At 43.4% G+C, this 12,797-nt stretch overlaps 1 pseudogene; it reads left to right on the top strand.

Annotated features, from left to right (window-relative positions):
- The first annotated feature begins 1,453 nt into the window (after window positions 1-1,453).
- LOC146999826 (ubiquitin-like modifier-activating enzyme 1 Y) lies at window positions 1,454-12,019 on the top strand (annotated as a pseudogene).
- Window positions 12,020-12,797: the final 778 nt, after the last annotated feature.

Here is a 12,797-nt window from a genome sequence, read left to right as displayed (position 1 = left end):
AGAGGGGGCCCGAGCTATTCAAATACAATAAAGACACTGCTGTGAGTTTCATCAGATCGGCACGTATGTATGTTTGGGGGGTGGATCACTAATATTTCCATGGCACAACAGTTTCCTGTCTTGCTTTGGGAATTACGGTTAAGTAATTGGATGGATCTCAGAAGAGACTTTGAACTTTGGACTTTTAACATTGTCGAGACTGCTATAGACTATGGGGACTTTGGAAGTTGAACTAAATGTACTTTTTTAATTATGCTATGACTAGATATGCCCCCTCCATAGACTCAGGTGTTTAAATAAGCCTATGGGGGCCAGGGAGTTGAATGTGATGGTTTGTATATGCTTAGCCGAGGGAGTGGAACTATTAGGAGGTGTAGCCTTGTTGGAGTGGGTGTGTCACTGTGGGTGTGGCCTTAAAACCCTCATCCTAGCTGCCTGGAAGCCAGTATTCTGCTACCAGCCTTTAGATTAAGCTCTTCCTGTAGCATGCCTGCCTGCATATTGCCATGTTCCTACCTTGATTATAATGGACTGAACCTGTGTGCCAGCCCCTATTAAATATTGTCCTTTATAAGACCTTCCTGTGTCAAAGTTTCTGCTCACAGCAGTAAAACTCTAACTAAGACAGGTGTGAACCATAAAATTAGCTTTTGTTAAAATGAAGAACTGAAAGGCAGAGAAGAGGGTATGGTCAGTTGAACTAGCATGAAGGTCCCATACCAGTCCAGTGGTAGGCTTAGGTACCAGGTTCCACTATTTATAGCATCCTCAAATGTCAGTGTAGGAGACAGTGAGGGAAGCAAGGTGGATAGGATGTAGGTCTGGGAACAGAGTTCTGGCTGCAGAATCCATCAGGATCTGCCACTGGAAGATTTCTAACATGGAATAGTTGATGAATTTAGGATGATAGATTTCACATAATGTCTTACATACACACACACACACACACACACAGAGAGAGAGAGAGAGAGAGAGAGAGAGAGAGAGAGAGAGAGAGAGAGAGAGAGAGAGAGAGAGAGAGAGAGAGAGAGAGAGAGAGGCTCATTGCTTGTTTTCAGACACATAACATGGAGTGACAAGAAGGCATAAGGTGAGAAGCTGGACAGGGAGGATCAAAAGAAAGTCAAAAATAGAAAGGGGAGGATATAGCAAAGAACTTCCTAAGTTTCTACTTCATACACCCCCACCCTGACCCTGCTTTCATTATACCCTCCTTCCATAATTGTACAACCTTATCTCCTGTTGCTTTTGTTTTCTTCCTTAAATGAATGGACCAACACTCCACTTTCTTTGAAGTTTAAGCATTTCCTACATAATGTACTAATTCAGGTATGCAGATTTACTTGAAGGAATCTTGATAATGGAAGACCGCAGAACACAGCACTTCTGCAGAATAGAACTCTCTTTGTGGTTACATACTGTTTGAGTCTGGGGTATCATTTTTCTTCAAATCATGGATGCTTACAAATGGACTGAGGGACAGGTACATTACACTATTTTGTTTGGTTGTTTGGTTGGTTTTTTGAGACAGGGTTTCTCTGTGTAGCCCTGGCTGTCCTGGAACTCACTCTGTAGACCAGACTGGCCTCAAACTTAGATATCCCCCTGCCTCTGCCTCCCGAGTGGGTGCCTGTGTGCATGTGTGCTTGTGTGCTTGTGTGCTTGTGTGCTTGCATGCATCCATGCTTGCATGTGTGTGTGGGTGGGTATGTTTCACACATTCTCCATAATGTAGCTAAGGCTAGGTTGGTTTGAATACAGGGGAAACCTTCTGCCTCAGCTTCCAGGATGGTGAGACCATAGCATGCCATACTTTGGGGGGCTTAACTCTTAATTTTCTTTTTTCTTTTTCCCCAACTAGGAGAATCCAGGGATTGTCACCTGCTTGGAGGACTCCAGGCATGGAGTTGAAAGTGGTGAGTTTGTCTCTCTCACAGAAATTCAGGGCATGAGTGAACTCAATGGCATTGGTCCCTTAGAGATCAAAGTTCTGGGTACAGGAAGGCTGGGGAATGAGGGTGAGAAATGGTAGCACAGAACAAAGGGAAGGTTGGCTCTGTGATATGGGCTGCCTCAGAAGAGAACCTTTCACAGCAGACTAGGCTGGTCTCCAACTTGTCTTAGTCCTCTTGCCTGAGTGCTGCGATTAAAGCCATCATGCCTTGACAGAACAGGGCCTAATTTGTGTCTCCCACCTCCAGTGCACCAGCCCTTTCTGTGACACTGGACTGATTCTGCAGTATTGTCAGGCAAACCACTTATTCCTTGGTTCATTCCATTTTGACTCGGCCCCACCCCCTTCCCCTGTTTTTGGTTTTATTTTAGACAATTAGATTTTTCCTTTTAAGCTCTAAAAGGACAGAGTGACTAGGCCCTTTCTAGTGTGTGTGATTGGTAAGCCGGTTTCTGGTAGACTAATGGCTGGAAAGATGGCTCAGTTTGTAAGAGCCCTTGTTCTGTGAGTGTTATGGCCGAGTTTGAATTTAGAATAACCATTCAAAATGCTGTTATACAGTCAGGAAGGCAGCACATGGAGGTAACCGCTACACTGGGGGTTGGAGGAAACAGATAAAGATGGTTCCTGATGAGGGCTCACCTCAGTCGTCCAAACTGCCTCATTGAGAAAATGTATGAAGACAGTGTGGTAGTGATGGAAGAGTTAAGGAGGGGAGTCTACAGTAATTTAAAACACAGCAGTTTGTGTGTTCAGTAGGCCAGTGAGTCCCAGCAAAGGTGTGAGATTAACCAAGCTTCTGTAGAGATGATATCCCTTAAATTAAGACACCTGCAGAAAACTAAATTGAGATGTGTGAGCTCAACCACAGTTAAAGTAGCATGATATTTCATAATCTGTTTGATAGAAGTGAGGTGCTTGTGAGTCTTACGTATTTGATGCTGGCTTCATTCGTCTTAGCATGTTGAACTTTACTCCTAAAAGTTAACCCTGGTATCAACTCCTTTGTATTGTCCAGACTTGATCGAGTGTGAAGCTGAGTACTCAAGGTGATGCCTGTTTGCTAGGAAGTCTTTCTGCATCATGAGCTGACACTGATCAATAATGAGAGGGGACCAAAGACTCCCCCCCCCCTTTTTTTTGGATGTTTGTAGTCTTCTACTCTTGGGTTCTGTCAATATAACCTGTGTGTAAGAAAGGTGCCATTGTGGATGACGGCATGCACCTGTAATCCTGACACTCAGAAGGTGGATGCAGGAGGATTAGAAGTGCAAGCCCAGCCTTAGTTATGGAGCAAGAGTCCAGACTGGGCTATGTGAATCCTTGTCTCCAAGTCAACAAGCACATGAAAAAGAACTGCTTTTATTTTCAACATGTACAGACTTTTTCTTCTCTATAGTCACTAAATATTAGTAACATATTGAACATTAATATAGCAAGTCAGTTGGTAAACTTCTTGCTGTGCTCTCACAAGTTCTTGAGTTTGATCCCCAGAACCTCTGTAAGAAAAGTTAGGTCCTATGGCTTGTATCTTTACAGAGCTTGTGCGTAATATTTGGGAGATAAAGACAAGTAGATTTCTTTTTGTCTTGTGTATTTATTTTGTTTGTGTGTGTCTATGTTTTGGGATATGTCTGAGAGCTGCAGACATTTTTGAGCTGCCCAGCATAGGTGCTGGGCACTTAACCAAACTCCTGCTTTCTGAGAGAGCAAGAAGCACTCACTCTCAGCCACTGAATCAGATCTTGGACAGAGGAGACATCTGTTCCCTACCCCAGTTTGTTTTTCTGCATTGAAACAGAAGCCAGATGTGGTGTCAGCTTCCTACCACTCAGAGTCTGAAGCTGAATGAGTGAGACTGTGGCCCTTTTGTTTGGTGTGGGTAGCCCTTGGCTAGCTTTGAACTCTGAATCCTCGTGAGTTGATTTCTGAAGGACTGGGATGAGAGTTGTGTACTGTACGCCTGTGCTTTTGATGGATATGATTTGGTTTGTTTTCTTTTCCTTTGTGTGTGATTTTTGTTTGTTTTTTGTTTGGTTGCTTGCTTGGTTGTCCCTCTCTGAGTAGAGCTTGCAGTTGAAAGAAAGCTGAAGTTTCTTAGGGTTGGACTGTGAGGTTTTTGTACTTGATCTTGGAAGGGTAGCAAAAACACAGATTGGACTTGGCAGTCTTCTCCATCTTTAGTAAACCTTTAGTATCTGTGATACCTCCAGCTTCTCTGAGGTGAGGGCTCACCTCAGTCATCCAAACTGCACATCCGTGGATGCACTGTCAGACAAGTTTTCAGTACCTCAGAAGATCAGTTTTGTGCGTAGGTGGTGAGGGGCTGTGAGTAGAAGGACTCCTGCTTTTGAGATTTATAGGTTGATCATATCTGGTCTTGTGATGCAGAGCCAGAGTTTGTGGTCACAGATTTTGCTAAGTGATGTCATCCTGCTCAGCTCTACATTGGCTTCCAGGCCCTGCATCAGTTCTGTACTCAGCACAGCAGGCCTCCTCAGCCCCATAATGAGGTAAATGAGTGGGAAGCTAGCCAGGAACCTCTGATTTGTCTTTTTCCTATCCCTGTTCTTCCTCCAGTAGGGCCTGATAGGCTCTATCCAGGTTCCTTTTGTCCAACCAGGAGGATGCTGAGGAATTGGTGACCTTAGCCCAAGCTGTGAATGCTCAAGCTTTGGCAGCAGTCCAACAGGATTGCCTGGACATAGACCTTATCCGGAAGTTGGCCTATGTAGCAGCTGGGGATCTGGCACCCATGAATGCCTTCTTTGGTGGTTTGGCTGCCCAGGAGGTCATGAAGGTCAGCCCTAGCAGGGAAGGGTGTGGCTGCTGTGTGTTTCTGATGCCATCACTGCCTTTTAGTCCAGTTAGGCTACTGCTACTGACAGCCTTCTTTCCCCAGGCTTGTTCTGGAAAGTTTATGCCCATTAGGCAGTGGCTGTACTTTGATGCCCTTGAATGTCTCCCGGAGCACAGAGTGGCCTTCATGGAAGATAAGTGCCTGCCAGTAAGTCTGTGGGGGCAGTGGGAAACTTTGGGATCGTCTTGAGGAATGTGTCGCTCTAACCTGTCTGTACTCATTCACATAAATCCAGCGCCAGAACCTTTATGATGGGCAAGTGGCTGTATTTGGATCAGACCTACAAGAGAAGCTTGGCAAGCAAAAATAAACTTCCTGGTGATTGACACTAATGGCCTCTGTTCACCCTTTCTGAAAGGATCTCTCTTTCCCTGATCCTTTTGGGGAGGGGTCTTTTGGTTTTTCATGACCTGATTACATCACCTATTCTGTTTTGTGTTTGGTTGAGAAAAGGCTTCAGGTATCTCTTTCTCTTTCCCTCCTCTCAGTCACCCATAGGAATGTGCATCCCTGTGAACAGAATGTTTGTTACTACACAATCTTGTGTTCAGTTGGTGTTTTCTTTGGGAGTAAGGAGTGGTGGGTTAGCTTATGCCATCCCTATTCACTCTGACCAGATGGTTTACCAACTTCTAGGTAGGCACAGGCACCATTGGGTGTGAGCTGCTCAAGAACTTTGCCATGATTGGCCTTGGCTGTGGCTGTGGGGAGGATGGAGAAATGACAGTTACAGACATGGACACCATTGAGAAGTCAAACCTGAACAGACAGTTTCTCTTCTGTCCCTGGGATGTCACAGTGAGTAGAATGGCAAGTCTTTCTCTCTCCTATTTGATTCTAACCTAAATGGCTCAGATATTTCTTCCCTCTCCTCCCATCCCCCTCTCCTCCCTTCCTTTTTTTTTTTCCTTTAGCTCCCTCCTGTTTTTCAGGCATTCAGGTGTGAGGTCAATAGACATTTTTACCTGTCACAGTTTTTTCATTTGCCTGGTTTTCTCTCCTTACCTAAGCTTGGATGCTGGAGCATTGAACATGTGACATTGTGAGATGGGTAATAGAGTCATAGCTGGGCATTCACTCCAGGTCAGTGTTACCTTGATTGTCTTGCTGAGATTTCATCTTTCCTTTGCTTTGTTTTTCATCAAGCTAGGATGCTAGATTTAGAAAACATAAGGTAACAAAAGAAATGTTCCTGGCTTCCTCTAATGTGAAGATCGGAGCAAGTGAGACACTTTCTGACTGCATTTTGGTGTCCTCCACCTGTAACACTGAGTCTGTAAGACTCAATAATAACTTAAATGGTATTAAATAATATTTGTCTTTCCTCTCCCAGATTGCTCTATCAGTGGAAAGGACAAATTTCTTCCATAATTTTAGGAAGCCAGTTCAGGGAAGCTGGAAAGCTGTTTTCCAGATAACTAGAATCTGATGACCAAAAAAAAAAAAAAAAAAAAAAAAAGGAAGAGAGCTGAGAGCTGCACATAGTGTATACGGACTAGTACTACTAATACACTAGGATCCCACTCGTTCCTACATGTACTACGCATTGTATATATGCTTGTGTGTGCCTATATACACCTGTACTTGTGTGTACACATACAGACAGACAGACACATACACTCAACTGTTGTAAGAGAGTATGTAACCTAAAACATATTTATAAAGATGTGAGTATGGTCTGAGTCCTCAGGGGTGTTCTGTACTGGAAGTATTTTTGCTGGTAAATGCTTATGCTTATGCTTATCTCATCTCTTCTTGACACAGTGTATTAAGTGAACTAAAACTTTTAAATATTCTGCTTAAGATACTAACATAGGAAGGTGTGGCACTTATGACCTATACTCCCAAAAGCTCTTGGGAGACTCTTCTTTGACCATGTTGGGCTACTGTTGCAGTAAGTGGCATATGGTTAATGTTAGAATTTCAAGTGTGTAAGAGAAGTAAAGAGGAACAGAAAAGTAGCAATTGGAAAATGTCAGGAGGGTCCTTGTTTTCAGTGCTTATGAAGGCTTTCTCCTAGGGAAATGGACCTATCCATAGTGAAACAGTACCAGTATGTGGGCAGACAGTTGACCATGCAAAAGTAATAGAAGCCTGAGGGAAGATATGACATTTGGGTGTGTGGTATTTAAAGAACAGAAGGTTCTGGTGGAGGAGGCCACAACCCATTTATATCACAAGTGAAAGTAAAACTAGAGGAAGTTCAGTCTTTCTCTGCAGATGTGGGAAATTGTCTCTCCCTCTGACCTCATAGTGTATAAACTATCGTACACTATGGAAGAACAGTGTGTACATCCCAGCAAGACATGTTTGCGACAAATACAGATTTGAGTTGGCCTCAGTTTATATTTGCTTGTCATAATCCTTCAAACCGTCATTAGCTGGGGTGGTTATCAGCAAACAATCACACAGGCTTAACACACACACAGCTGCCCTACATTCCCATGTGGAAATGTGCAGTGCATATTTGGGCCTGACCTCCACAATGATCTGCTAGCAAATATGGCTAGGAAACTCAGGGAATAGGCACGGCATGATTGGTGTACCTAGTAGACATCACAACTGAACATCTCAGAGAGTCTGAGTGTGTGTGTGTGTGTGTGTGTGTGTGTGTGTATTTACAAAGTGTTTTGTTTTGTTTTGTGTTTGAGTGCTTTGGATGTCATTAATTGAAAGTGGAGTAGCTGTTGGGCTATTTTGACCTCGTTTCTTGTTTCAGTATTCAAAATATTGTGTGGTACCAAATTCCATTCATAATCCTTTTTTAAAGAAAACATGATTTTATATATTTGAGTACACTGTCAATGTCTTCAGACACTCTGGAAGAGGTCATTGGATCCCACTACGGATGGTTATGAGCCACCATGTGTTTGCTGGAACTTGAACCCTCAAGACCTCTAGCAGAACAGTCAGTGCTGTTAACCGCTGAGCCATTCCTCCAGCCTTTCCTTTATAATTCTTAAAGCAAAAGAGGACAGAATTTTTATGAATAATAGAAATGTAGCTGTCATAAAAGAGCATTCTAATGTTCTTTATAAAATCTTTATAATAATAATTGGCACAGTTCCAGCTTGGTTGACTTTGAGCCTTATTTTGCCCTTCATGAGATAAATCAAGGGATATCTCTGAGGACATTTGTTGCATCAGTGCGTGAGAAACAACTCTGTTTTTCATATAGCCTACCCAGAAATTAAAGTCTGAGACTGCTGCTGCAGCAGTGCATGACATAAATCCACACATCAGGGTATTCAGCCACCAGAATCTAGTAGACCCGGAGACAGAACATGTCTACGATGATGACTTCTTCCAAAAGCTGGATGGTGTGACCAATGCCCTAGACAATGTGGATGCTCATAAGTTTGGAGTTGTGTGAGGAGGGCAAGAACAGGGTAGAGTGTATATATGAGGATCTTGTGTTCCTGTCTTGCCTTTTTTGAGACAGGTTTTCTCTGTGTAGCCTTGGCTGTCCTGGAACTCACTCTGTAGACCAAGCTGACCTGTGTTCCTGTCTTATGTCAGCTTGCCTGCTACTCATCTGCCATCTCCCTGAAGGATTATACGTGGACCTCCATTGTGTTTACTATCATAAGCCTCTGCTGGAATCAGGCACACTGGGCACCAAGGGCAATGTGCAGGTGATTGTTCCCTTCTTGACAGAATCTTACAGCTCAAACCAGGACCCACCTGAGAAGTCCATCCCCATCTGCAAACTGAGGAACTTCCTTAATGCCATTGAGCCCACCCTGCAGGTGATCAACCTTGGGAGGAATGGGAGGTGGAAGGGATAGGTCCTCGAGCCTTGCCAGTCTCATGCTACAGATTTCTAGTTTCCGATGCATTCTGTGTCCAGAACATGTCCCATGTCTTTATACCAATCCTATGTGTATCAGCCCACATGTATTATCTATGTATCAGACAAGGTTTCTTTGGGGTCATCCATTTCTGGTTGATAGCACTCAAGATTGTACAAGTTCAAGCCAGGCAAAATCCCAACACAAAGAAGGGGAAGTCAACACAAAGTTCCAGCTCTAACCAAGCTCATAAAAGGAAAAAATATCTCTTCTACAATGGAATGTTAATGGATCTATCAACCACATTCCAGGGTAGGCTCCATGCCTAGAAGAAGGTGGCCAGGTGGACCTCAGATTTTTTTCTTGTGCACTTCTGTTTTGGTATTACTTGTCTTGCTGGTGGTTTTTTATTTCTTTATTTCTTTTGGGTTTTACTTTTTATAGTGTTTTCTTAAGAAATGGCACGTGAGTTCAGTGACTGGGGAGTTTAGGAGGTTCTGGGAGGGGTTGGCAAATGGAAAAAATACAATCTAATTTTGAAAGAGTTAAAGAGAACATCAGTTGGACATGTGTCTGAACAGTGCGAATGATCTATAAATGATGCTTTTTGCTACACAAATCAGCTATTGTCTCTGCTGATTTTCTAAATTACCTGTAATAGTGAGTGCATTTTTGGTGTGTTAAACTCTTACCCAAAGTGTTAAGTTAAATAGCTGGTTTTTCAGTGTGGTTTCTGTCTGTGTTGTCAAGTACATAATCTTGTGTGACCTCTGGCTGGACAAAATGAATGATGCACTGGAAACTAAACCCAGAGCCTAGTCCTGCTTGTATTCTTCCAGTCTAATGGGGCCCAGGGAGGTTGGGTGGGGGGTTGTTTGGTTTATGTTTGCTCCTCAGCTCATAGTGTCAGTATTTTGAGGCCATGCCAAGGAGGTGGAGATCAGGAAGGAGTAGATTGGAGAGTTCCAACCGAATTACCTTATTCTGTTTCTTGTTCCAGGTTATAAAATGTCTCTGAGTCTGCACAGCAGGCAGAGAAGCACAAAAGGTTTTAGAATGTGTTCGGTAACTTTGTAGGAGGAGACCTGTCTGGTCCTCAGATTCCTCATGTGCAAAATGTGCATTGAAGTAATACCTACCAGGGAGATTTTGTAAAGCACTTAGGCTGGATATGGGCTGTTCATATACTTTGGTAAAATTCTTAGCAGTGGGTTTGTAGTTGGCACCATACTCAATCTTGCAGTATGCATGTGCTCAAACTCTAGCTTTGATGAGTGTAAATGCTAGTTTCATCAGAGACTTAAAACCAGGTATGTTTGAGAGTTAGAATTTAGAACTTGTATGCCCAGTGTCTTTATACACGCCCCAGACCATTTCAGCAGTGAACTCCTAGTTCTCAAAAACCTTGGTGGGGGAAAACAAAACAAAACAAAACAAAACAAAACAAAACAAAACAAAACAAAACACAAAACAAAACAAAACAAAACAACAGCAGCAACAACAACAACAACAACAACCAGAGGAATTCCTGTTGAGACCTGAGTACTGTTCTGCCCAGTACTAAGAGTAACTGCCAATGGGTCATTGTTCTCTTAAGTGTGACTTCTTCCTTTCTGTCTCTCTTTCTTATAATCCAAACACATCAAACCTGTATTGCCATGAACATTCCAGGTTCTCACACATACGTACTTGGCTGCAAAGTATGACCTCTGGTCTGAAACACCTGGGTATCCTCATTGTACAGGTTAATGAAATCTTCACCCAGAACAGTCTTTACTAACTGGTTGTCTCACTAATGTGTACAAAACCAGTTTTTTTTTTTTCTTTATGTTTTTCTTTTTTCTTTTGGCCTTTGCTGACATGCATTTGTTTTCTCTGTCTGTAGTGGGCTCGGGATGAGTTTGAAGGGCTCTTCAAGCAGTCAGCTGAAACTGTTAACCAATACCTCACGTAAGTAACAAACCAACAGCCAACAGAAGCCAATCAACAAAGGTGTCTGTGTCTGCTTTCCTCAGGCACATCTTTTGTGGATGCTTTGGATAACTAATGGTTGATTGAGCCTTATGCTGGTGGAGGATGATGGGAAATGGTCAGGATTGACATTTTCCCTGGAGAAAGAAGGCTTACCCAGAAACCTTACTTCTAGACCTCTGAAGTAATCCAGGTCTTTGTATTGGACAGGGGCCCCAAGTTCATGGAGCGGACACTGCAACTAGCAGGCACCCAGCCTTTGGAAGTACTGGAGGCCATACACTGCAGCCTGGTCCTGCAGAGGCCACAGACTTGGGCTGACTGTGTGACTTGGGCCTACCAGCACTGGCACACCCAGTATTCTCACAACATCCAGCAGTTGCTGCACAACTTCCCTCCAGCTCAGGTATTACATAATCGGTGGATGTATTTGGCTGAGCACATTTTCAGGAAATTGGATGCTTACTATCCTCTCTCTGGACATGGCTTCTTCCAGGCAGTCTAGCTGCCACAGGCACCTCAAGGCAAGGTGTAGGCCAGGACTTGGTGCAAGGATTTGTGTTTTCCTCCTTCTGTCAGCCAGGCAAGGGGCTTAGTTTCCTTCCCAGCTGCACCTGTGGGCTGAGCCACTGCTGAGTTCTCTTTGAGGGCTGTAGTTGTGAGAAGTTTTATAGTTAAGCATGAAGTAGGTTCAAGTCCCAGGTGTGTTGGACACTGGTTCGTGACATGCCTAAGGTCTTGGTAAGCCATATCTGTGAAGTAGGGGTGGCTTGTGGGCATTTAGAAAGGACTAACTTTCATTTCTTAATATTGCCTCATATAAATTAGTAAGTTGAACTTGCCATGTGTTTGACTCATCGTGAATTTCCCAAGAATGGTGAACCTAGGCTTCTTGGCCTGAGGACTGCCTGAGAGTGCTTCTCCCTCTGTCCTCTTCATACCTTTGCATTCTCCTAGCTTACGAGCTCTGGAGCACTTTTTTGGTCAGGACCAAAATGCTGTCCGCATCCTCTCATCTTTGACATAAACAATGTAAGTGTCCTTGGGATCTCCCAGGTGGGTATGTGGGGAGTGGGTCTCTCCACTCTTAACCTGTGGCTGTTAAGCTGACTTTCCTTTGCCATGGCTTTCTTTCAGCCCCTGCATCTGGATTATGTGATGGCTGCTGCCAACCTGTTTGCTCAGACATACGGACTAGGAGGGTCCCAGGACTGTGCTGTTGTGGCCAAACTCCTGCAGTCTCTGATGGTCCCCAAGTTTGCCCCCAAGTCTGGCATCAGGATTCTTGTTTCTGAGCAGGAGCTACAGAGTACCAGTGCCACAGTTAATGAGAATGCTTCATCATTCCTTCAGCGATCATCTATTTGTGTTCTGTCCTGCTCAGCCTTCCCTCTGGTGTTTGTCACTGGCCAGGATTTTCACTATATTTCTGAGATTACCTAGTCTGTGCTTAAGGATTGATGGGTGGACAAACAAAAGCTCTGTATCTCATTTCTCTGCAATACAGACTTATGGAAATGGTTCATTCCCTTCCTTGTGCGATGACATTATAGAACTCTCCTTCGTGTTTCCTCTTGATTTATTTACTTTCATGCAAAAAGAACCTGACTTCTCCCTGCCCTCTGGGTATCTTGATAACTTTGCTGCTTTGTCTCCTTGGTAACAGATCACCTCTATTTTCCCTCTGTGTTCCTCTCCTCACTGTATCTGCTTAAAGAACACCTAGATTTCTGCACTCCTCCTTTACACACTGTTTTCTCTTCTGATATCCTTGAAGAATCTATTCTCTTGTACAAATCTCCCAAGTTGATACAGTTCCTCTGTTTCCTTTTCAGAGTAGTTGTCTCCTTATGATTGATATTTGACCAACAATCTTCCTTTGAGACTTTCCCCTCCTTCATTCACTGTTTGTTCATAACAGTGTGTTTCTCCCCTGTACCCTTGTTTGCCATTTCTTTCCATTAACTAGTTTCTATATTCCTGTGAACCTAATCTAAATCACTTTGCCCAGCTCCATCATCTTCGTCTTACAAAACTAAATTCCTATGCCTCTTGAACAACTTCTCCCATTCTCTACCACCTCACCATCCTTGAAAACCTTTGTCTACATTTTTGTTTTAATCTTTTTGACCACTAGCTGTATCATATTGGTGGAACCACAGGGAAGCAAACTCAAAGCAGAGTTTTCTTCCTGTGTCCCATCTATTTTATCTACTTTATT

The sequence above is a fragment of the Mus caroli genome, unplaced genomic scaffold, assembly GCF_978045245.1.
Source record: "Mus caroli unplaced genomic scaffold, Mus_caroli_1 scaffold_34, whole genome shotgun sequence".
NCBI lineage: Eukaryota > Metazoa > Chordata > Mammalia > Rodentia > Muridae > Mus > Mus caroli.
The sequence above is the reverse complement of the archived record's forward strand: the minus strand, read 5'-3'. Positions and strand labels throughout refer to the sequence as shown.